This window comes from Electrophorus electricus, chromosome 10, assembly GCF_041902795.1.
Source record: "Electrophorus electricus isolate QZ-2024a chromosome 10, ASM4190279v1, whole genome shotgun sequence".
Classification (NCBI taxonomy): domain Eukaryota; kingdom Metazoa; phylum Chordata; class Actinopteri; order Gymnotiformes; family Gymnotidae; genus Electrophorus; species Electrophorus electricus.
Genome location: NC_137506.1, coordinates 15,967,676 through 15,992,831, shown reverse-complemented (window position 1 = coordinate 15,992,831; position 25,156 = coordinate 15,967,676). Strand labels below are relative to the sequence as shown.

The following is a 25,156-nucleotide window of genomic DNA, read 5'->3' as shown; positions in this document are numbered from 1 at the left end:
TAACACTGTGTGTTTTTTTTTTTTCGATATTTAGGTGAAATTTCCAGAGCTCTTGTGAGGCGAAGGTAAAAATACAGGAACCACCTGGTTTACTGTTTTGCCCTCTTGTTGATATTCATCAGTAGGGACCCATGTAAAGTTCTAACATTTCGAACTGCATCTTTTATTGAGATGTTGCCCGACAAGACAGTGTTACTCTAATGTTACGGAGCATGCTGTCTCTGTTACTACTTTTCATTGTTTTCTTCTTTCTTGGTTATCTGTTTCTCATAGATCAAAGACTAAAAACAACCACAATAACAAGAAAAAACCCCATCAAATCAGTATTGTATCACCAGTATTCTCTCTCTTGGCCCAGGCAATGATTTCAATTATAGAGTCTGTTCTGAGTAGTTTATATTAACAGAATAGAACAGTGGGTGTACCAGCCAGACAAACAAAGTCTCCATATACAGAGGCAAGCTCCCAGATGAGCAATACATGCCAGGTTTAGCAGGTAAACTGCTCATACAGAACAGTTCTACTCAGCCTGCCCAGTCTGAAATATTTAGAATGGAAAAGCTTTTTTCCTGAGCATTTTCAGACTTGACAGCTCAGATGGAGTATGCATACCAGTATTAGCTCAGGCTTGCTATTATTGTTATAACTTTAACTGAATAGAATGCAATTTTGTGAACTATTCATTGAACAATAAGGGCATATTTCATGCATATTCCATAAAAGTTGGGGAAAGGGATCTTTTGTACTCTGGCAATGTTGCAGAACTTTGTTGTTCACTGTAGCTCAGTGATGCGACTTACTGTTTCAGTAAATTACTCCATTGCAGCATAAACAAAGTTAGGTTCTGGAAGGACTGACAGCATGACACCAAAGCATTGCAGTTTGCACCAGAAATAGTGCAGCAGTCTTTTAATATTGTAGATCTTCTCCAAAGTTTCAGAAACAGGTTCCCCACCCACTCCACTGTATGAAATCAAAACCAGCTTTTTACTTGCTTAATGAAATATTTCTCATATTTTCTGAATTCAATGAGAGATTGAATCCGAATGCAGAGAGGGATCAAAAGACTTGAAGTCATTGAGAACTTGAAGTCATTGTGGTTTATCTCCGGTCATCATTTCACTGGAAGATACCACAGAGCAGAATGTGGACTAAGTAGACATACGTTGCTTTGTTTCTACAATGATCAGGTTCTACTTTCAAATGACAAAAAGAATCAAAACAAGCAGAAAGGTTTGGGTCTCAGGAGGTGTGCTCAGGTGTGCTCAGGTGGTTCAGGTGCAGAAACGGACTTGGAGCTGCAGATTTGTCATTTGTCAGATTTGTCACTGTGATTTCTAAGGCTGTTAACTTGAATCCTACCTGCTCGACAGCACTGCTGCCCCCTCCATCACGCTTGTTAGACTGTGTGAAAGAGAATGATAATGTCAAGAAGAGAGAGAGAAGGCAAAAGAGTAAGGGAAGGAGGAGAAAGAAGTGCCTCTTGTGCATGGCAATATAGAAGCCTCAGTAATGTATAATGTTTTCCAGTGCCACCCTTGTCAAGGTCTGCTGGATATGTCAACAAGATAACTCCGCACCCGGTAGGGAGCCAAGGCCTGCAACAGGCAGATAAAAGACGATTCTGAGGCACAGCATCAGTGACTGTTCATGTTCTTTTGCTTGATTTGAAGCCCTCCCCCGCACTTGGCAGGCTCCCTCCTGGGCGTGTAACCAAGGTCTGGGTCTGCTCCGAATGCCTCGGCCCATCCAATCAGACTGCATTGCCCATCCCAACCCCCACTCTCTCTTTCTTCTTCTCAGGCAGCCGGATAAGTAAGCTGCGGCTCTCACTCTCCACGCTGCCGCGCATTTCAGCCGATGTCGCTTAAACCCGCTTCAAAGGAGTCTGGAGAGCACCAGTGCTCTTTATGTAAGTTGTTGGGCTTTTCTAGTCATGAGCTCACTTTCCTGCTCATGCATGGGACTGCATCGAACCTGAAAGGGATTGCCTCACTTCCTGCAAATGGCACCTGTCTGGATTTACGCATCTGAAGAAGGTTGGAAGTAGAAAGGGAATGAAATGACAAGCTTTTGGTTTTTGTCTGTGTGTGTATGCGAGCTTTGATCTTGTAGGCTCACAATTCAGGGTGCAGTACCGAATGCTTGGATTGTCCTGCTGTGACAGAGACCGTCATCCCCAGAAACAGAAGACAGTGACGTAGACTGTCACTCAGGAAGGTAAAGGTGTGTCAAGGCTCACATGTCAGTGTAGGTATGTCAGACTGTAAGTTTGTGATAGTGAAGCGCAGGAGTTCATACTCAGCATGGGACATTTGAAAGAGTGAGAATGTTTGCAATGAAATCTGTAATAATTAACAGAAGGTTCTTTGAGGTGGTCCATAGTCATGCAAGTCCACACTGCGAAATCACATACACAGTGCTGATAAGACCTGGGTTGTCTGTATGTTTGTCTGTTTCTGAAAGCCTGTAGGTTTGAAGCTGTAGAGCAGTATTCAAACACTATTCAAACACTATTCAGTGTTACTTTTTGCACACTTTACTGTGTTGTGGATTTGATTTTGAATGGATATAATTGTCATTTTTACTCATCAATCTACAATCAATCACCCATAATAATGAAGTTAAACATTTTTAGATTTGAAAATTAATTAAAAATCTAACGCTGAAATCTCCTTTTCACAAAAGTATTCAGATCCTTTTATCAATACTCTGTGGAAGCCTCTTTGCCAGCAATTATAGTTGTAGGTCTCCTTGAACACGTCTCTACAAGCTTTGCACACCTGGATTTTAGCAGTTTATCCCATTCTCCATGGCAGATCCGCTCTATCAGGTTGGATTTCAAGCGTCTGTGAACTGCCACCTTCAGGTCTCTCCACAGATATTTGATGGGGTGTAAATCTGGGTTTTGGCTGGGCCACTCAAGGATGCATGCTTCAGGTCATTTTCGTGATGACAAGTGAACTGTTGCCATGTGCTCTGGAGATTTTCTTCAATGATGTTCCAGTATTTGGCTGCATTCATTCGTTCCTCAATTGTGACTACTTACCACTGTCCCTGCTATTGAGAAGCACCCACATAGCATGATGCTGCCACCACTATATTTCACAATAGGAATAAAGCCAGTCATAAGAATTTGCCAGATGATGTCCAGTAACTGTCTACCACCAGATATTGTGTGGTTCTGCCCAAAGAGTTCCGTTTTCTGCTCATCAGTCTTTTACACACAGTTTAACTCCAAGCAGGTGGTCATATGCCTTTTTTTAAATCAACAATGGCCTCCATGTTGCCACTGTGCAATAATTGCCTGATTTATGGAGTGCTGCAGAGATGGTTGTCCATCCAAATTTCTTTAGGTTCTTATATCTCTGCACAGCTCTTTTTTTTTTTTATGTCTGTAGGGCTCTTTTTTTATCTACCTGACCAAGGCCCTTCTCATCTGGATGCCCAATTTAGTCATACAGCTAACCCTAGGAAGGTTCAAGGTTGTGCCAAACTTTTTCCATTCTTACATCATTTCCTGGGGCTACTGTGGTCCTTGGAAAACTCAATGCCTCAGATATAGTTTTATATCATATCCTGAATGATCCCTTGCCCCAATCTGATTGAGATAATCCACGGACAGTTCCTTGAAGGGACTACAAAATGTAAAATCCACTGTCCAGGATGAGACACAAAGCAATAGATACCTAGAATGAGCTAAAGAGAGCGTATCTAAAACAAAATTGAGTCATGGTCATCATGGAAGCAGAGGAGGTGCACAGCACTATAAGCCCTTCCATGGAAGGTACCACTGACAGAAAGAAGGGGTAGCTAAGACAGTCCTACTACAGAAGGTGGCTGGAAAAAGGTGAGACTGAAGGACATCACAGTGGTACTAATGCTGGCAGCACAGGAACAAGCAGTAAGCACTATGTCAATCAAAGCAGGAGTTTCAAACCAAACAAGATCAAAGATGCACACTGTGCCAAGGAGCCCTTGAACACAATCCAGCGTCTAGGAGGAGGGAGATGCAAGATGCCAGCAGGGAAAGTATACATTGAAAGACAAGAACACATGCAAGATATATGAGCTGGACAACCCCAAGTCCAAATGGGAGGAGTCACAGAGAATAGTGGAAAACAATGAAGCTAAGATTCTGTAGCTACCTCCAGGTCCAGACGAACCAGCAAACAATGGCAAACCAAACAGACGTTGTGTCTAGGATAAGATGCCGAACAGCAGTGGTGATATACGTGACAATCACAAGTGATAGAAACAATGAAAGAATATGAAATGTTGGGGAAATACCAGGGACTGAAAGAGGAAATAAAGTGTGACAGTGACAGAGACATGCACACAGAGACACAAACATACATATATGTACACACACACACACCCACACACACACACACACACACACACACACACATATATATATATATGCAGTTCACAACAGTATGTGATGTAACAACATGACATATGGATTCTCACCACATTCTATTTTACTGTTTCTTTCTCTCCCTATCTGTTTGTTTTTTGTTTTCCTCCTTCTCTCTCTGCCTCTCTCTCTTCCCATTTTACTACACTGTATCCCACCGATAAGGAGATTTGTTAACATATAGCTCAGCTCAAGCCTGCAGAAAACCAGATAATGCAGATGAGGAGGTTATAAATCATTGTGGCTATTATCTTTTCCATGCTTGCTAAGGATGTGTGGTGCTCTACCTCTCTTCTGCCCATCCATCATGCAGGTGAAGAATGGGCACCACATTTATATCCCTGTCATAGGAGAGGTTCTGTTTGCTTTGCCCTGGCATGTGTGTGTGAGATCTACTTGGTAGACACTCTCTTCACATGTCAGTGGCATTAGACAAAGTGCTGGTGTGATGAATTGTCTGTTTCCTTGTATCCTAACACCTTTCCTGAACACGATTTATTGTTTTAACCTTAACATTTTCACACTTCCTCTGTACCTGTCACGAATAATGAAGGACTATATTGATTGTATTGAGTGAACCTATAAATATCCCACAACATATGCATAATAACCACAACATGCTGTTATTATCATTTTAGTTTAATGACTATATGGTCAGATTCAGTGTCTCATGAATGTAAAATAAACTGCATGAAATTTTAATGTGATGATATATTAAAGCCATATTTCTGTGGCATTTGGCGATCACAGATGGAAGTTTAATATAGCTAATATTATTGTGAGAGTGCTTCACCCATTGTACTTGGGTGTTGGAACCTGATGTTTCTCTATGTAGTCTGAAAAAGGAAATATTCAATTTGCCAGTGCAATCAGTGGTCACTTTATTAGGTAATTTATACTTTGAAGATCTAATTTATAAAAATTATGTATTAAGATAATTATAATAAGATAATGCAGAAATATTATAAAATGTAACCACATCTCTATTCTTATGTCTAACCTTGTTATAAATTTGGCTGTTTGTTGTCTTGACAAATCCTAGCATTTGCAACTGATTTGGAAAAACTGCAACAGATCCTAACAAAGACATCCTGGAATTTAAGAGATCCAAATACTGATTGGACACAGATTGGGATTGATTCAAGAGAATGCTGAGGGGAGTCTATTCTCCTCTGGGTGAGACTAGCAGGTCAGATTTTATATTAACCTCATGATGAATTATAAAAGCAATTATAAAAGCATTTATGGAGGAGTACTGATAAAGTTATAAGGGATGTTAATTGTGAAAACATTGTTAATATGAAACGCTTACAGGAAATGGCAGACTTATATTTAAACATAGAAATGCCTGGCTTGTATTTGAAAAAATACACAAATGGGACAATTGATTTCATAGCTAGGACTTGCTTGTGCCAGGTTACCTAGAAATCTTCTTGTTACTGTGACAGGACAAGTAAGGCCAGACGCTCGCGGATGTAGAGAGATAGATTTATTTTGTTCCAACTTCATGATGGGTGAACAAGCCAGGGTCGAAACCAGGAAAGCCAAGACAGGGGTAATCCAAATCATATAGGTAAACAGTCCAAGTCCAAAAACCAAAGAGCAATAACAAACCAGGCAAACTATACAAAAGGGGTAGGCAAAAATCAGTAGTCTGTAGAGCAAAAAACACAATCGAAACACGGGAAAGCAATCAAGGAAATAATGCTCGGTATGCACAGTCGAAACTAGTGGCAATACTTTGCAATGCTGGTGAGGTCTAAACAGGTTTATATACAAGAGGGAAGTAGAACACAGGTGCTGTCAATATTCCGGTGATAAGGATCTGAATGAATGTGTATGATGGGATGAGTCCTTGGCCTTGTGACAAACAGCATGTTGGGTGTTATAGTGTGCTTGGAGTTCAGTCGACGTGACAGTTACCTAGAAGCCAAGGCCATTGAGCCCAGAACATCATTAGGTAAAATGTAATTATGAGCTCATGTTAGACAGTGATTCAATGATCAATGAGTACCATTGATGATATACATTATCTCAACCTTGCCTGCCTCTGGTTTCATAGTGTTATAATGTGGCCCAGGAAAGCAAGAAAAAAGAATGGTCAGTAGACACACACGTGAACACACATACACTCACAAAACACAAACTTGCGGGAAAGGAAGGACAGCAGCCTGTAATTAATATAGTGGCAGTTTGGTGAATACAATTGTGGCGAGGTGGGTGTTATGGCCTCTGGGGCTCATCTGTAGCCCTGTAGCGTCTCCTCAGTAAACAACATCTCAGCCTGGCCCCGCTCCGTGTCTCCTCAGTGAACGACATCTCAGCCCGGCACACCTCCTCCATGCTTGCAGAACAGCAGCTATCCGTTCCTGATCTCTGGGGCTCGCACCTGCTGAAGAGGTAAATGAGCCCCACTGACAGCCATAACACAAAACGAAAGGTTAAACATGTGCTTCTGGCCAAGTATGAACACAAGGAAACCTGCTGGAAGCTTGTGCTTGCCCGCTGTAATATAACACAAAATGCAGCTCAACCCTGGCACAAATGTGTTTATCAACCCCACTGCTATGGGGGAAACATTTGTGACTGCAAACACAGCCCGGCCTTTGGATGCCTGCTGGCCCTCTGGGCCGGGTAGACCCAGCTCTTAGATGCACTCACTCTTGTGGAATGATAATACAGGGCACAGAACTTGGTAATGCTGCAGTGCTTAAAAGCAGAGCAGTATTGTATGTGGGTTAGCTGCAGAGATGCTAAGTTCTTTGCCCTGTGGGCTGGATGTTTTGGTACACCGCCCAAACAGCTTCTCAGATCTCCTGTGCTGCAAGGCGGTTTTGCCTTTTCTGAGCTGCAGCCAACTCCAAAATGAGGTGACGTGGAACTCTGATGACCCTTTGGTGGACAAATGTCTTGAACAGTGTTTTATTCATCCATGCAAACGGCATCATGAGTATGCAAAGATGGGCTCTCAATATAAAACTTTATGGATTATGCATATATTTTATCATCAAAATAAAAATGTAGGCCGGGCCTTTCAGAATTTGCAAGATAAGATTTAAGGGCTGGAAAAAAAAAAGATCTTGGGTCAGTGTCCACCTGCTCTTTGCTTGCCTTGTTTGAACATCTTCACATATGAATTGCCCTGCAGCTTTCTCTTAAAGCCACTGCTTTTTAGCTCATGATAAGAGCCGGGAAGGCACTGTAACATTCATGAATCTGGCCTAAGAAGGGGGTGTGTGTGTACACCCACACACACACACACTCTCTCTCTCTCTCTCTCTCTCTCTCTCTCTCGCTCTCTCTCTCTCTCTCTTTCACACACACACACACACACACACTCCAAGCACATACCACTCACTTGTTGCAGTCAGCCTTCTTGCATCCATTGAGGCCATGTGCTAGAAGAGTGTTCAAGAGTAAACAAGAAGCAGATTACAACTGAAAAACTGATGAACAGATGTGAAAGCATCACCTAGAGAAGATGGGAAATGAGAGAGAGAATGAGGCAATGCTGCTGTGACACCTAGGGGTGTAACCAGCATGAACAGCACATAAGGCTATATTAGACGTGGCCATGGGACATATTATCTCCTAATAAGCAAATGTTTATGAAAGTGACATTACTATATCATTATTGCAATATGTGCACTTTTAATGTCTTTCGGTAAAAAGCCAAAATAATAAAAATAAAGATATTTACTTTATTAACGAATTAGACTAAAAACAGTAGTTGTGTGGCTTGTTGAATGGATCAGTTTAAACTTCCTTGTTCTGATCATGAAAATAAAGAAAAGATCCTGGCTCTCTCATGCCAGGTCTTGATGATCATCTAATGCCATTTCAAAATAACATGTCGGTTACTTTTTTTGCTGTCATCCCAGTATAGTCAAGAGTCTAGCAGAAGTCAGTGATATCGATGGTCTGAGGTGTTTTCTTGAAATTACTCTGAACTGCATACCACAGGGCTGCACTGAACATGTTTTGTGCTATTAGCCTAGAGTGCTGCTCCCATTAGTCAGACAGCAGAAATGTCCACTAGAGATTTATTTATTGATCCACTTACAGACCTTTTGGCTTTTTCAAAGTAAACTTTAGGGGGAAATGTTATTCACTGTTGAGAGAGACACTTGCTAGCTAGAAGTCATTGATTAATGCAAAACTATGTGATGTACATTCAGTGGGGCTCCTATGTTTTATCTGAACAGGGACAGTGTGCTAACTATCAATAACTATGGAATATTCATAATTACCTTCTGTCTGCATCATTCTGGAGCCATTAGTGTACATTCTAGCATTAAAGTACATGCACCACATTGTCTAGGTCATCCCACAAACATAAGGATGTTTTTATCGTCAAGTTGAGCATGTAGGTGCAGACTGTTCACTGCAGGGCTCTATATAGACCTAGTATTTATGTTAAATTATATCATATTCCATCTGTTTTGGTACAAAAATCATAATTTGTGGTCTTTTGCACCTTTGAAAGTGTCTTCTGAGATTGATCTCAGCTCCCTCTTCAACGTCAGGCAGAAAATTTTACATCTTGTAAGACAGAGCATAATTAAAATATGTTTCTGTGAAAGGGGACTGTCCAAAAATACAGTACTATAATGATGATGCAAGTAATAAATTGTTCGGAAGCCAAGAGAATGCAACACACCTAGCCGAACTATTTCTTTGTAAAAGTCCTCCCCTTCATCTTTTAATAAATGAAATGATGGAGTCAATCTACTAAGTGCATGGTAGCTCAGTGGTTAAGGTACTTGATTTGTAATTGGATGGTTGCTAATTCAAGCCCCACCACTGCCAAGTTGCCACTGTTGGGCCCCTGAGCAAGACCTGCAGTTAACCTGCAGTTTCTCAAGTTATACTCAGTCAAAATTGTAAAAAAACGTTTTTGATAAAAGCAGCTAAATGCCATAAATGTACTGTTACTTTTACATAAATGTAAAAGTAAAAAGTAATTTTATCATCTACTAAGCTGTGTAATAAAGTTTCTTTCAAATATAAGTGTACTTTTTAAAATTAGATTCTTGAGGAGTATTTTGTGTTTTAGATGTAGAAATTGTAATGACTGTGTTTCATAGAGTTCACCTTGTTCCATACAGGTGCTGTATACTTCAAATTAAAATTTAATACTATATTTTTCAGTGTCGTTGACAAAGAACTATCTGACTCAAAAGATTACCTCTTTCACTAAGTTCTTTTTTAGCTTTACAAAACACTCTACTTAAACAGTTCTATTTAAAAATAAAACAAAACAAAATCTTGAGCAAGGACGCTAGCTCTGGAACCTGGAATCTATGGCCTGACATCTCAGAGTGCAGCGGTATCAACTGAGCCTCAGGCGCTTTTTGTATTTCGATCTCCTTTATTCTCAGAGCCTCTGAGAGGGGCAGTTAACTCTGTGACCTGCGCCGCCATCTCCAGCCTGCGCTCTAGTCCGACCGCTTTTCTCATAAAGCCGGTCTGTCAAGACTAGCTAGGACCGTGTTGGAATCAAAGAGCAATGTAAAGCGGAGCCGGAGCAACAGGAAGCGTGCTCTCTGCCATTCCCAAGAATTCCCTCACTGCATGTAGGCTGATGAAAACACATCCGCTGAACTGACACTGTTCGCGGGCGTTCCAGCTCTTGCAGTCGTCTGTGCTGTGGTGAATCAGAAAGACATGCATGCACACGCGTTCTAAGCCTATTGCTATTGCGTGTCAGTAGTTTAAGCCCTGTGGATGTAGCTTTAGCTATTTTTTTTTTTTTTTTTTTTTTTTTTTTTTTACTGTTGCAATAGATGTGCAAAAGGGAAAAAAAGTGAAGTTATAGATAAATTGTGTGTGTGTTGGGGGGTGGGGGTGGGGGCAGTGTTGCCTCATTGAAGACCCTCATGAATTATTTAGAATGCATTCTCTGTCATGAGCTAGTGGGACTAGGTACAGTTGTGATGTGTGATGTGTGCTGTGCCTGTGTGACAAGCTTGACATAGTGACATGCATGACCTGCTGCGAGCTCAAATATAACCTAAATGCATTTCAGATTTTCCTTCCTGTCAGTCTAAGTAAAATTTTAAGTGATTTAGGTGGTTTCATAAATTCAGATATTGAAGACTCGGACAGGGTCGTGTCACCCTGCTTGAGACAGAACAGAGCGTACGTAACACACTTGGAGTCCAACAGAGAGAGTACCTAGTGGACACGATACATGACCATACCCTTTCAGTCTCTCTATAGCTCTACTTTCACAAAGCTAAATAGTCCTGATTTAAAGAATTCAGGCTCATCTGAGATACAACATAGATACATTTTCATACTCACCAGAGTATTATAAGACAGCAGGAGGATTTCATGGATTTGTTAAATACCCATCTAACATTATAGCCCTACTGTATTATTATTATTGCCCACAGTTGATGTAGTCTGTTGTTGTTTTTTCAGTAATGCCTTGTTTATTTGACTAATGTGCTGGTTCCACCGGGTCTTGGTTTCTGGAGCTGTGGTCCCCGTTTAAATTCCATATGCTACTACACCTGGCCGCCTCTGTTGATGTACATCAGCATGAACCGATGACATGCTCTGGTTTGCGTAGCTCAGGTTGCATACTAAAGTGTTCAGGGGTAGGAACGGCTCTAAGTGTCCCACTCTCTTTAGCTTTATTTTTTTCTGTGTGAAACATTTCACCTATGAAAGGCTACATTCATATTACCAGCCCGAAAATAATCAAATCCGATTTTGTACCTCAAATCTGACTCAAATCTGATTTTTTTCCCCCCCCAGGGCAGTGTGGACACACAATCCGATCTTTTCAAAACATATTTGAGTTACTTTCATGGCCATGCGACTTGAAGGAGAACGGGTAGATCTGTTTCATGTGGCTTTTCGCCCATTCGCTTAGCACTGTCGTCAAAACAACAATGGAGGGGAGCTACGACGGTGGCATTAGCAGCTGCTAAAACAGCTAGTTAGACGTCTGGCTTTTTTTCGCTTGCTGGACCTGGTAACCTAGGCTATAGCTGACCGTTTGCCATCCTCCAGAGCAAAATGCAATGCATATATGAGCTACTAGCACATCAATTTTGTCAGTTTTGTAGTTTTATTAGTAATAGAGTCATGTCACAAAGATGACATTTTCTTGCTGGCGGTGACACAGGTAACATTTGCAAAAACGTGTCAGTCTGCGCGTGCGTCCCATTTCAGAGGACAGATGCATCCAACATACAGACAGACAGAAGCCACTTGCAATTATTAATGTGAATTGTCAAGATAGGCAAATCGGATGTGAGCAAATAAGCGTAATTAAACACTTGTTTATAATGTGAACGTAGGCAAATTCGCACAAAGTAATGTTATAGTGTTCTGATCAATCCAGTTAGAACTTAAGTTCACTTGATCTCAAAACAACCTGATAACTGGTTCTTGTATATTTTAAATTTGCTGATGATTTTATTGTACTGTTTCCAGATAAGGAGGTTCTGGGTCCATTTCAATAAACTAGTTTCTAATTTAGTTCAATGGGTTGATGAAAACGCACTAATTATTAATGCATCATTAATAAATTACTGTCTTCTTGTAAGTCTGTTGTCTTATTGTCTTATCATCTGTTCATACAACTGCACTGTAGTATAGCCCTACAGTGTCTCGTATTGGTATAATGACAATAAAGTCAAATTAAATTGAATAAATCATTTTTGTATTATGCTGTTTTAGCTTTGAGATTGTATTTTGTAAAACTGCCCGGGTGTAATTTCAGAAAAAATCTGATAAAGTTAATCTTATCATATCATCTCGTATTGGATCCTATTACTTAATTATAGCATTAGTAAAGCTGAATTGACTTAGCAGTTCAGCAGTAATTTGATAGTGTAGGAAATTACAGCACCCCTGCTGGTAAATATATAGCAGTTTTGCTTGTCCTTGCTTGTCTTGTTTATTGCCATGAGATTGTGCCCAGATGAATTACATCATGTGTTAATAGGTACTGGAGTATAGTACATCACAGCTAATATGATCTTGCTCCACTCTGGCTTTGTCAGTTTGCACAGGGGTGTTTGATACCTCCAGGCACCAGGACTTCTGTGTCATATTAAACTATGCCCTGCTGGGCACGGATTGCTTCTGGAAATTCATTTACCTGCGCTTCAGTTGCTTAGCGATTCACACGCTGCCATTTTGTGAACTTCATTTGAGGCTGCCTTTGTTTCGTTCACTGCAGGCTGTGGAAGCAGAGCTTTAGCAGGGTGCCATAATGAAGGCCTTGCACTTTTCCCTGTGCTCCTGTCCTTTTAGTTTGAGTTCCACTCTGATACTAATGCTACTTTGCTCTGGCCCATTAAAGCCTGACCTTATGGAGCTGTTTGGATGAAGTGGGGGATGGCTGGGTGGTGCGCAGGGCTCGGGGGTGGGTGGGTGGGTGTGGGGGTGTTTAGGCCAGAGGGGCGATGCTGCTCTACTTGACCTACTCCCTATACACATGGAGCCTGAGCAGGATGTAGTGAGAGTGCAGGGCCAGAGCTGAGGCAAGGAGAGTGCCCAGAGCCCTGCCTGACCCTGGAATGGCCAGAGTCAGTGAACCTCTTTAGCAGAGTGCTAACGAGGACATGTCATAGATAGAGGCACATTCTCTGACCCTATGTAACCCTTCCCAGGGCTCAGGGACTCTCTGCAGACCCATATACAGGAGGGGTACACAAACGTATAAATCTTGCAGTTCAGTGGGGGTTGGTTTGGCACAGAATAAGCAAAGAATTTAAATAAATGGAACAGTAAGTCCTGTTCACCTTTGCATTCTGGGCTGCATGTGTTTTTGGCCCAGGGTGTTTTTTGACTTTTAAGCAAACAGTGCAGCAAGGCAGTCAGCCCCAGCAGTGTCTCATTTCAAAGGGAAATTTTGCAAGCTAATCCATCTCCTGAATCTGCCAGAGCTAGGCAGGTATTTTCCTGGAAGCTTAGAGCTTCTCACTAAGAACTGGAACACGACAAATGGTTCATGGTTCGATTCCTTGTTTAACATGATGTGTTGTAATGTTAATGCATTGCATGGCATATTGGGGGTGCAAACTTTATTTGGCACAAGGCTCTCCTTCTGTCAGAATACGGCCAGGTGTGTTGTGCTTACTGAGGTTCCCTGTTTTGCAAGTGTTTTATATATTTTATTATTATGGGATGCTGTTTTCTTCTATAAAGAGTTTTTCACTGTATACACTGGATCATGTTTTTTTTCTTACATGTGTAAGTAGAGAGAGACTTTCTGTCCCAGTGGTAATTATAGGCAACATTTTGGACCTAGTTTACATTGTGCCTGAAATAATGCTTTGGGATATGGTAATAAAGGCAGTATCTCAGAAAATCAGTCCATAATTTATGAGGAGTTTATAAATCATTAACCATTATTCTACTGAAGATGCAAATGGGGAGAGTGGTGGTGGAGTAATGAGGTGGATCTGCATTGGTGGTAAGTCAGACTCTGCATTCATGCTGATTGTTTGTGCATATGTGCCTTGCCCAGCTGACTGCAATGTTGCCCCTTGCTGTATATACCTTCTTCACTACACTACACACTTCCACCCAGCTCAGCATGTTCTGCTGCTCTCCTAATGTACCCCCCCATCTTGGCCACCCCGCCCTCTCTTGGCCCACCCCATCTCTCCATCTCTTTCCACTGTTGAAATCAGAAGCATAGCACCCTGGGTTGGTGCCCTTTTGCCTGAGGCTAACTCAGGGAGATCAGCAGGCTGAAGAGAGACGGCTCTTGTGCATCAAGATGGATAGAGAGAGAGAAAGAGAGAGAGAGTTCTGCTAGCTCTGCTGGCACCATAACAATTTTGCATTTTGTAGACAGGTCTCAGCTAGAAGAAGATAGTTTTCTTGAAGAACAATTACAATGAGATATAATTGTTTCCTACATTTTCTAAACCCAATTAATCCAATGCAAGGTCCCGGTGGGCTGAGTTTATCAAGCCAGCACAGGGAGCAAGGCAGGAAACAACGCCGGTCAGGGTGCCAATTCATTGCATTACAGAAATAATTTAATTCACTTCAGTTTAAGGATCCCAAACAGGAGTATTCGAAATGGATGAAATGAAATGCCATCAAAAGAAACTCTTTCTCTTATTGTATTTGCATTTTTCTTCATCTTTTTTTTTTCCAGGTAAATGTATGAACCCCATTAGGAAGAAAAATAGTCGAATATATAGAGAAAACTGTTCAATATTTGAAAAAGCGAGACACTTTTGCGTGAGTTAAAGATAAAATGGTTTGATGCACATAATGGCGCACTTATTTCGTGACAGTCGTTCAGAGTTGCCAGGAAGCTGAACGGCAGGACACAAATGCGCTACTGAGCCAGAGCGTAATGTTTCATTTTTAATGAGAATAGAGGCTTCGGCGAGTCAGCACTTTCATTTTGACTCTCAGCTTTTGGAAGCTGAGATAAAGCTGAAATAAAGCAGATCAAATCAACCGAATCCACTCTGAAGCTCGTCAAGAGAACGGACCCTTTTTCGGAGCTGTTATGTCTGTACATTTTCGTCTTTTCCAGGCTTCAAATGTACTTGACTAAACTCATCAGATAAATAACAAACCCTTTAATAGTTTTAAATGACCATATAAGAGCACGGAGAAACCCGCAGTGCAGTGTATCGAAAGCTTTACTGTAGACTATTTGGAACACCGTTTCTTTCTTAACTACATAACACGCAGACTGACACTGCGTACGAGATCAAGGTTATTTACCCAGAAAAAAAAAACCGCATGAGGGTAATTACAACATATGTGGAAGCTATGAAAAAAAAAGAGATTCCTTGTCCTCTCTTTGAGTAGCCTGTGGCCCTTTACTGTATTGGTGCTTGTGTGCCAACGTCAGGCATTTTTTAGCAAGGTATGTAGGTAGGAGAGCCTTGGATCGCATTCTGTGTGCGAGGAACATAAAATAATTAACATCAATTCTTTACAGTGCTCTTTAATGCTGCAATTATGAACCATCTGTCCTTCCTACATTTTTCATGAACCAACAGCTGCTGCTTTTCTCTATTTCTGTATCACATTCTTCATCTGTCTCTTTCTCTTGCTCTCTTTCTCTCTGTCTTTCTTTTCTTCTGTCCTCTCATTCTCCCTGTACCGCCCTTCCCCTTCCTGTATCTCTCTCGCTCTCTAATCACATTTGTTTGCTGTGCTCCAGTAACGTCTGGCACTCAAACCACTGTGTCCTTAAAAACATCCTGCTCTTTCAGAGGACAAATGTCACAGTGCAGAGAGACCTTTTAAAAATGCTTTGCATCGTGTTGGTAATGAGGCGGAAATTCAGCTGTTCACCCAATTTATAGAACAGCGTGAGACACCACCATGCACACACTTCTATCCACAACCACACCCAGATGCTTACTCACTGTGTGGGCTGCAGAGAGACTGGTAGCATATTTCATTCAGAAGTGTGATAATGCATGTGTGATGTCAGGGGCAGGCAAGTATGGGGTTTATGGCTGGCTCCGTCTCCACTGCATCTGGCTGGTGCAGTGGGGCTTGATCTGAGACTGAGGATGGCCTTCTTATTAGCGATGTAGGGGAAGACATGCTGGATGAGCTGCTGGAAAGAGAAAGAAAGAGAGAGGGGGGGGAGAGAGAGAGTCAGGGAGAAAGGGTGAAACAAGGAAGATTAACACAGAAATGTCACTCTCAAATCCAAGAGGGCCACAGTCATTACAATACATGTAGCATTTTCCCTGCAGTTTAAGTCATGAAGAGGATGAGTCATTCTGGAAAATATGCAGCTCTGCACTTCACTGCTCTACACTACTCTACACAGCGTTACTTTACACTACTCTACACTGCTCTACTCTGCACTACTCGACACAGCTTTACTCTACTCTGGTCTACTTTACACTGCTCTACTCTTCTCTGCTCTACTCTACATTGCTCTGACTCTTTGGATCTAGGTTAAAGAGTCACAGTATGTATCTTCTGTGTAGAGAGGGTTCACAGGTGGACAGGATCTGCAGCTGCCACCATCTTCTCACCTTCTCAGAGTGCAGTGAGGGCTCATGGGAGCCTCCCAGGGTCATATGGGTCCCTGCACCACTGGTAGGCGTGTCTCACGGAGAGTGTATATCATTAATGTACTATCCACTGCTATCACCTCAGAGAGCTTTTCCCCTGAGGCAGCAGGTGCCTTCTAGAGTAACCCTGAGACCAGGGGAGTCATGCCATTTCTGACCACCTTTGCTTACAATCCCTTAAAGGAAGAGAATAGAGCTACCCAATAGCAGTGGGGTAGAGGAGGAAAAAAAGTTCCAGTATTCTTTCAGACTCCTGCATTCTCTGTGTGCTGTCTTGTGTCCCCTCACACACAACAGTTTTGCATGGAAGCCCATGTCCCTGGGGGGAATTGGGAAGAGAGCACTGTATGTGGAAGACAGCTCATGCCTGTGCCTCTCCTCTCCTCTCCTATCCAGCTGTTCCTGACTCAGTCAGTGATCCCAGCAAGGCAGAGGTCTGTGGAGCTAAGGGCCAAGTGAATGGTACACCTGCATTGCTTGGTGCCTGTTCTTGAACTTGCCGCCCCACTTCGGCCTCCCACCTGACTCATCACCCCATTAAGGCTCACGGCAGGTCTTCTCTTCTCCTCTTAATGCTCGGAATCATCATCTTTACCTGCACCGTGCTCCTGCCATCCGACACTCTCTCAGCACCCAGATGAGATACAAGGCTCCCGCCTGGCGAATGCATCACCGTACATCATTGTACTTGAAGAATCATCCGTTTCTGTCTCCCATTTACAAGAAGAAAGCATTAGATTGCATTGCTCACTGAAATGGGAGACACGTCATCAATTATTCATCGATAACTACGTTCATTTATTCTCTTTCTGCTTAGGCACTCTGGGCTAGAGCTGAAAGATCGAGACAGTATCAGCAGCTATTTTTAAAGCCCTCTGTTACTGATGGCTTCGGGTTCCAGGGAGCATGGTCATGTCTCTGTTTCCATGTTAAATGTATATTGAGCAATTTGTGGGCCATTGTGCCCTGACAAAGATTAATCCCAGTGTTGTACTAAATTACACTGTCAATGTAATGGAATTCTCTACAGAAAGGCGTCTTTAGGGCTGGCTTCAGTCTGGGGGAGCAAGCCCAAAATGGTCTGCCTGAGGTGTGCATCCCATTAGCTATAAAAGAGTTAATTACCTTGCTTTTGGATTCTTCAGGTGGCATAAAAATAATGTTTGTAATGGTCTGGTCTTCTAAAATATGACCTAATTCACCAAGGTGCTTATGTTAACCTGGCGCTTCATTGGTCTTTAAGAGTAGCAAATGCGCATACGTGATTAATGACAACTGTGGGTACTGGAGAAGAACCCCCCCCAAAAATATATGGACCTATATGAGAAAGGCTGTATGAAAAGAACTATACAGGCTGGTCTGTATGAGAAGATTTATATGAGAAGGACTATACAAGAAAGTCTATATGAGAAGGTCTATACGACAAGGACTATACAGGCTGGTCTGTATGAGAAGATCTATATGAAGAGGACTATAAAAGAAAATCTAAATGAGATGGCCTCTATGAGATTGTGGTACTATATTTAGCCTCTCATAAAACATCTACATCCGGGGAAGTAGCAGGACTGCTCTGTTTGATACACTGCTATTTCCTCTGTACACTTCCGCAGTTGAGAGGCAGGAGCTGCCACCTGGTGGGAATGCCTTCCTGCTGTGGGGATGGAGCTGCAGGGATGTGGGCCTGTCCTCTTTTAAACCTGATTTGATGGAATATGATGCTGAACTGGAAAGAACAGGTGCTGTATTTAATTTGCACTTTGGAATTATTATTGTTTATTACTTTTCCCCCTCCTGTTTATCCCAAATCAAGCATATGGATCTTGGTTCATTTTAAGGTTCTTATTAAACGTCTGCAGACTGGTCTAGGAGAAAAGTAAAACTGTCACTTCGATTGTTCCGTCAAACTGGTTGGTCAGTGCTCTTTGACATAATGCGCTGCTGTTATCTAAGATAACAGCTGTCTGTTTATTGAATTGACATTTGCAAGGTAACTTTAGATGATTATATATTTGATTAAAGCTAACTCAGGGAGAGAGAAGTGGTGCAAAATCCTAACTTTAAATGCTGGCAGTGTGCAAAAAATTCCCATATGGCGAAATCACACATTAGATATCAGTAACAAACAGCTCCAGAACAGAACACACACACAAACACACACACCCTAATATACGTGCTCACACACACACACACACACACACACACACACACACACACACACACACACACACACACACACACACACACACACACACACACACACACACAGAGTCTCTCTCTTAGTAGTAAAGATGCTGTTATTGACTCTGAAGAGTCTGTGTTGATCAGAAGATCCAGCTTTTGCATCTGTGAAATCTAAAGGTGATGTCTAAGAGTAGTGGATAGTAGTGAGAGCTTCTGTGTACTCAGTGTTGTACAAAGCCTATAAAGAGGACCAGCTGACTCTGTCTGCCGATGGTATCAGTAAGCATGTTGCCATGTTTTCACACGTTTCTCCTGCCAACTTTCACTTTATATAAACTGATTTGAAAATTAAACTAATGTCTGTGATGAAAAGTTTTCGAATATAAGATCATGTTGCTTTGTTTTGAGTATGAGGAATATTGCCCACAAGCTTTTTCAGTGTCGTGCATGACTGATATTTTAGATTGGCTAGGAAACTTAATAGGTTGACCTTGAGCTTGCAGTTCAAATGGACTCATACAAAACTCATTATTGTAGGAATTCCTGAGTTGCTTCATGCTGCTTCCATGAAAAGATGAAGCAGTAGGTGAAAATCCAGCCCCTCTCTACCCCAGCTCCCAGCCGCTCTGCTATCTGCTCCTCTAGCAGAATAACCATCCTTTGCCAGAGGAAAAAGGGGGACAAAGAGGACCCAGATTTCACTTGCTCTGGGTCCCCAGGCAGCTGGGGACCTGCTTTTGTTAATGAAAGTCACACGACAATTCCAGTGTCCAGTGAGTGAACTTGTGTTTGTGTGCTAGTTTCACAGGCTTCTGCCATGTAGTGCTGGGCCCTGGTGCTGGGAAGGGGTTGACTATTGTGTGTGGCTGAGACAGAATGTAGCTGTCTGCGGTAGGCACTGTGGACGTGGGGACCCTGCCTGTTCATGTTGCTGCAGAGAGATGTAGACAGAGAACCTCAATCGAAACAGATGAGCGTGTTTTTCTGAACCCAAAAAGGGCAGCAGAACACATTATTCCTTTGGGAACAACTGGGAAAATAAGGATGAGGGCAGGGAGAGAAAGGGAGAGAATGTGAATGGGTGAAAGAGAGATTATGAGGAAAGGATGCTTGTGGGCACAGGGGAGAGGGCACTGCAGATGAGAACGGAACCTCTAAGTATGATGGAGCAGGGCAGTTTGTAAAGCACACTGCAGTCTGGGTAATTTATCGGGCTGATAATGCTCAAACAAACACAGTGAGCCCACGGGTCAGCCTGCTAAACCACACAGCCTCTCACACAGTCTGCTCATAAATCGCTCCCATTAAACTCCCCTCCCTCGGCTAACATATGACTCTCTGCTCGTCTCATGGCATCGACTCATTCTTGGCCTTCTCTCACACACCTATTGCCAAACACTTTTGGTTTGTGGAGCTTTGTTTGAGCCCAAAAGGCCACCTTTTGAGCCCAAAAGGCCATGAAAATGTAATTTTCATTAACAGCATGAGCATGAGCATACAAAAGAGTTGCTAAAGGCAGAGTGTGATGGAATATTCAGCAGCTGAATTCTGTTAATATGAGTGAAATGCTAATTTGTATTTTAAGAGTTTCCATACATGTACTTCATATTTTTGAGCTCATGGGCTCAAAACTGTAAAAGTGAAGGAGCTGGATTAAAATCCAGTCAAAGATCAGAAGTACTGATATACTTCACCAGCGAGATCATGAAAAAACTCAGAGTATATGGTATCCTTGCTTCCTGAACTGTTTAGAGAAAGGTTACATCTGTGTACATTGTGCTAATCATCTCTGTATTGATCCCATTCCCATATGTGCACAGTTTAGCCAAAACTGAAAGGACAGTCCTTATCATTTGTTTAATAAGAAGGGATGTTCTCTGAGGTGCATTTCTAAACCATTATTTTTCTGACCTTAATCAAGTGTCAGATCATGCTCTCTTGTAAGACACAACACAGGAATATCACACAGGTGATTAAAAACCTGTTTTATTGACAACCATAAAAACGACCACTGTTACCATAATTTTTTTTGTGGAGAACACTTTTATAAGATATTTTTTAAAAGATCTAATTAATGCAATGGCTAGACTAAGTTGTCTGTGTTCTTAAATAATGCCTTTCGTAACACAATGTTTGGTAAAAGAAAGTATCATGTGTTGGGCCATGTTTTCTGGATGTTTGCGCTTGTTTAACAGCAGAGAGCCTTGAACACTTTGTCCTATTAGAGGATTAAGTTGTCTGAAGCACAGATTTGGCAGAAGTGACAGCAGGCCTAAGATAAGAGATGTGAGATGCCCTGGAGATGCCCTGGAGATGTCCTGGAGATGTCCTGGAGATGTCTTGGAGCTGCTTGGTTCAGTGTGAGCTCCCGGCCCCACTATTGGAAGGGGTTCGGATATTAGCCTTCCTCTGCAGTGGTTCCAAGAGTTGGTCTTGGCCTAATGATGAAGCATTATGGTATGTAAGACCACAGTCAATTTGCTCTTCCTCAAAGTCATGTCACTGACTCCTTAGAACTCCATGGCACTGACTCTTTAGAACTTCATGGCATTGACTCCTTAAAACTTCAGGGCACTGACTCCTTTGAACTCCAGGGCATTGATTCCTTAGAACCCCATGGTATTGATTCCTTCGAACTCAAATTAATTTCTGAATCTCATAACCGATGTGCTTACCTCTGGGCACAATAACAATGAATCCTGAATAAAAAGTTTTAATTATCTTTGTGTTGTCTGTGTAATATTTTAGTATGAATTTCATTTCTTTATTCTGAATTGATTTTTTGTGATCCCAACAGGAAAACCTTGGCGGAATATAAAAATGACCTTAATACTGATGTTGAGAAAAAGGGTATTGAGAAAAGCCTGCTGGACAGAGCATTCACACCAGTGAAAGCTTTATGCAGATATGAGTTATTGATCTGACTCTTGTTTATAGAGCACAAAGCTGATATGAGTACAGGAAGAGATAGCTGGGGTAATAGCTGGGGTAATCCAATATTCACACATATGGATAAAAGGGTTCCACCAAACATACAAAACAAATCATAGCAATAACTTCTTAAGCTTCTTTGTTGTTTTTTCCCCTTGCTCCCCAACCCCCAGGCCTCCAAAACACAATGCATTTGTCTGAGAAACAGAAAAAGCAATGCGATCCAATGTAATTCCGAACAAAATATTGATATGACCGGATATGAAAGCATTTTGCTCACATTACTACTAACACTACCTTGCCAGAAAACAGAGGGGATCAGTAGACAAGAAGAAACATATACACTATCACTTCCTGGATGATACTATGTGAATGTTATCAGAGAGAGAGAGAGAGAGAGAGAGAGAGAGAGAGAAAATTGAAGACAAAAATCCCCCCAAATATCCCACCAAAACAAATGGAAAAATGGTTTGACAATGAATGTTTAACATCCAAGAAAGTATTATGAAAACTGTTCAACAGAAAACATAGAAATCCAAATAACACAGACAATTATAATAACTCCAAGTACTGAAACAAAATAAAAATTAATTAGATAAAAATCAGTATATAGAAAATATATTAAACATAATGGAAACGCAATTAATAAAAATTCTCTTTTAAATGTATGGAAAAACACGTTACAACAACTTCAAAACTACCCCAAATAAAAATGGAAAAATCCAGAAAACATCTTTTGAAGATCTTTATAAAAATGCACTATATTATTCTTTGAATTCAGATCAGACCAAACTCATAGAAAAATCTAGAAATTAGCATCAAAATCAAAGATAACCAGTGTCCTCTAGACTACCCTGTTAATGTTAAAGAATTCAAGGAAAGCTCAAAAATCCCCAGAAACACTAAATAAATGGTAAAATATAGCGACCTCAAAATACAACTGGCCATTCTAAAGTTATTTAACTTAATACTACCAGGTGGAATTTTCCTGGTGAGTTGGAACAGAGGCCTCACTACCCTGACATATAAAAACTGATTGATTGGAGACAAGTATCTACAGGGATATTTGTGTAAAAAGCAATCTAGACAAGATTTTCTGTAGCATCATGAATACTAGACTATTAATAAACTTTATAATTAAACATCAAACTATCAATGAAACTATCAAAAAGATCAGATACTTAGCAAAACACTGAACAACAGATCATATTTAAACCTAGCATGCACTCATACAAAAGCATGTCCAGCAACAATGCAAAATTCTAATATTCGCTTCTTTTACAGACCTAAAACAAAACTGATCAAGTTAAGCATAATACACTATTCTTCCAGGCAATTCAAAGTGATATATGAGGAAAAGGTTATGATTTCATTGACAATAAATGTGCAATTATAACTGAGAACAGAAGAACTGATTTTTTTTTTCTGCACAGGGACACAGAGTTAACCATGGTTGTTACCTATCCCGCACACTCTTCAATATTTACATCAATAAATTGGCCACAACCCTTGAGCAATCAACAAATGTAAGATTAGAATTAAATGAAAAAGAAATAAAATTCCTTTCATTTACAGATAATTTGGTACTGCTAGCTCCTACAGCACAAGATCTGCAACAAAGGTTACACATACTACAACAATAATGTGACAACTGTACATTAGATATTAATGTCAATAAAGAAAATTATGATTTGATATGAAAAAAGCCAGGTCACAGAAAACAAAATTCCAGTTTACTTTCAATGGACCACATTTCAGTTACCAAGGAATATAATATTTATTTATTTATTTATTTATTTATTTATTTATTTATTTATTTATTTGTGTGTGGGGGGGGGGGGGGGTATTAATTAGTGCATCTGACACCTTCAACAAGACCATGAAACGCTCTGGCAGGGATCCTAACATGGTTGCAGCTGTGGGGCTACTTCCATTTGAACACTTGCTCTGCATGGCCCTCAATCTACAAAGAACAGTCATAGTTCACTTCACTTAGAAAGGGTTCAGGCTAAACGGTGCAACACTTTAAGCATCGTCTATCTAACACACCTGAATTAAGAAAACAGCAAGAGACAAGAGACAATGGGCCAAAGGAGGATGCCCCCCCCCTTGAGTCTTGGTTCCTTTCAAGGTTTGTTTCTCATGCTCAAAAGAGTTTTTCCTTGCCACTGTTGCCCTTGGCTTACTCACTGGGGCCTTGGACTTGAGCATTTGTTAAGCTGCTTTGTGACAACAGCTATTGTAAAAGTACTATATAAATAAATTTGACTTTGACTTTGAAAATCTGTGTTCAAAGTATAAAAGATACAATTAAACAGAATTATTTGAATATAAATTTAATTCAGTTGTGTTAATCTTACAATAATTATTTTATTTTACATTTAAATATCCATTATTAAAAGATTCAGCCATTAAAAGTAAAAATCAATTAATCACAACAAATTTTGTGATTAAATAGTTGAATCTTTTTTTTTTTTTTTTTGTAAATCAACAACAGAAAGGGACAGTTCCATCAAGCTACTTGCCGATAACCTGGCATCATTGTGGCTAATGTAGGCTCAATACATGTGTGGGGCCCAGAAAGGCATTAGCAAGAACATCAGAGGAGCCAAGCACCAGCTATTGGTGGATAACAGACACTTGAGACTGTAAGACCAGATTTACCAACCTGTTCACTGCCTGGATTGAGTACAAGAAGGTATACTGTATGTTTCAATGCCCCACACATGTATTCTGGAATGCTTGAGACTATATAACATCAACAGGACTCCAAGAGCCTTCATCAGGAACTCAGTGGGGCTGTTGAAGATGACCCTGGAGGCCAACTTCAAGCCAATAGCATGAGTCACCATCGAGTGCGGGATTTACCAAGGAGATGCCCTGTCCCTGCTGCTGTTCTGCATAGGCCTGAACCCCCTCAGTGAAATCACCACAGAGTGGCAACGTGTACCTGCTACAGAATGGAGCAATCATCAGCCACCTCCTCTACATGGATGACATCAAGCTGTATCCTAGAATTGAACGAGACATCAACTCACTAATCCACCTCACCAGGATATATAGCAACGACATCAGAATATCCTTCATACCGGATAAGTGTGGTCAGATGGCCACGAGGAAAGGGAAACTAGCTAGAACAAAGGGGATCATACAACCAGAAGGTAACAACAGATGTTGAGGACAGCTGCAAATACCTTGGAATTCCACAGGCAAATGGGAATCATGAACCAGCCACATGGAAAGCAGCTACAGCCAAATGATTACAAAGAGTGAGGCAGGTCATGAGAAGTCAGCTGAATTGGAGGAACAAGATCAACACCTATGCTCTACCAGTCATCAGATACCCCACTGGCATAATTAGCTGACCTAAGGAGGAGACAGAAGCCACTGACATCAAGACAAGGAAAATCCTCACAATGCATGGAGGGTTTAATCCCAAATTCAGCACTCTGAGACTGTACACTAAGCAGAAGGAGGGGGACAAGGACTAGTGAGCATCAGAGCCACTATTGAGGATGAAACAGCCAAGAGCCAGGAGTTCATCAGGATGATGGCCCCAAGTGATGAAGTGCTTAGTGAGTACCTC

The 25,156-nt window shown here is 41.2% G+C and overlaps 1 long non-coding RNA gene across 7 annotated transcripts in view; it reads left to right on the top strand.

Moving 5' to 3' along the window:
- Positions 1 to 1,779: 1,779 nt before the first annotated feature.
- LOC113571131 (uncharacterized) overlaps positions 1,780 to 25,156 on the top strand; it is a 95,014-nt gene continuing 71,637 nt past the window's right edge. For 4 of the 7 annotated variants that reach the window (XR_014125674.1, XR_014125673.1, XR_014125677.1 and 1 more), the window contains exons 1-2: positions 1,780 to 2,226; positions 18,069 to 18,194. This is a non-coding gene — a long non-coding RNA (uncharacterized LOC113571131). Of the gene's footprint in view, positions 2,227 to 6,729; positions 6,821 to 18,068; positions 18,195 to 25,156 lie in introns of all 7 variants that reach the window. The other 3 variants (XR_014125676.1, XR_014125675.1, XR_014125679.1) reach the window with 3 other exon arrangements.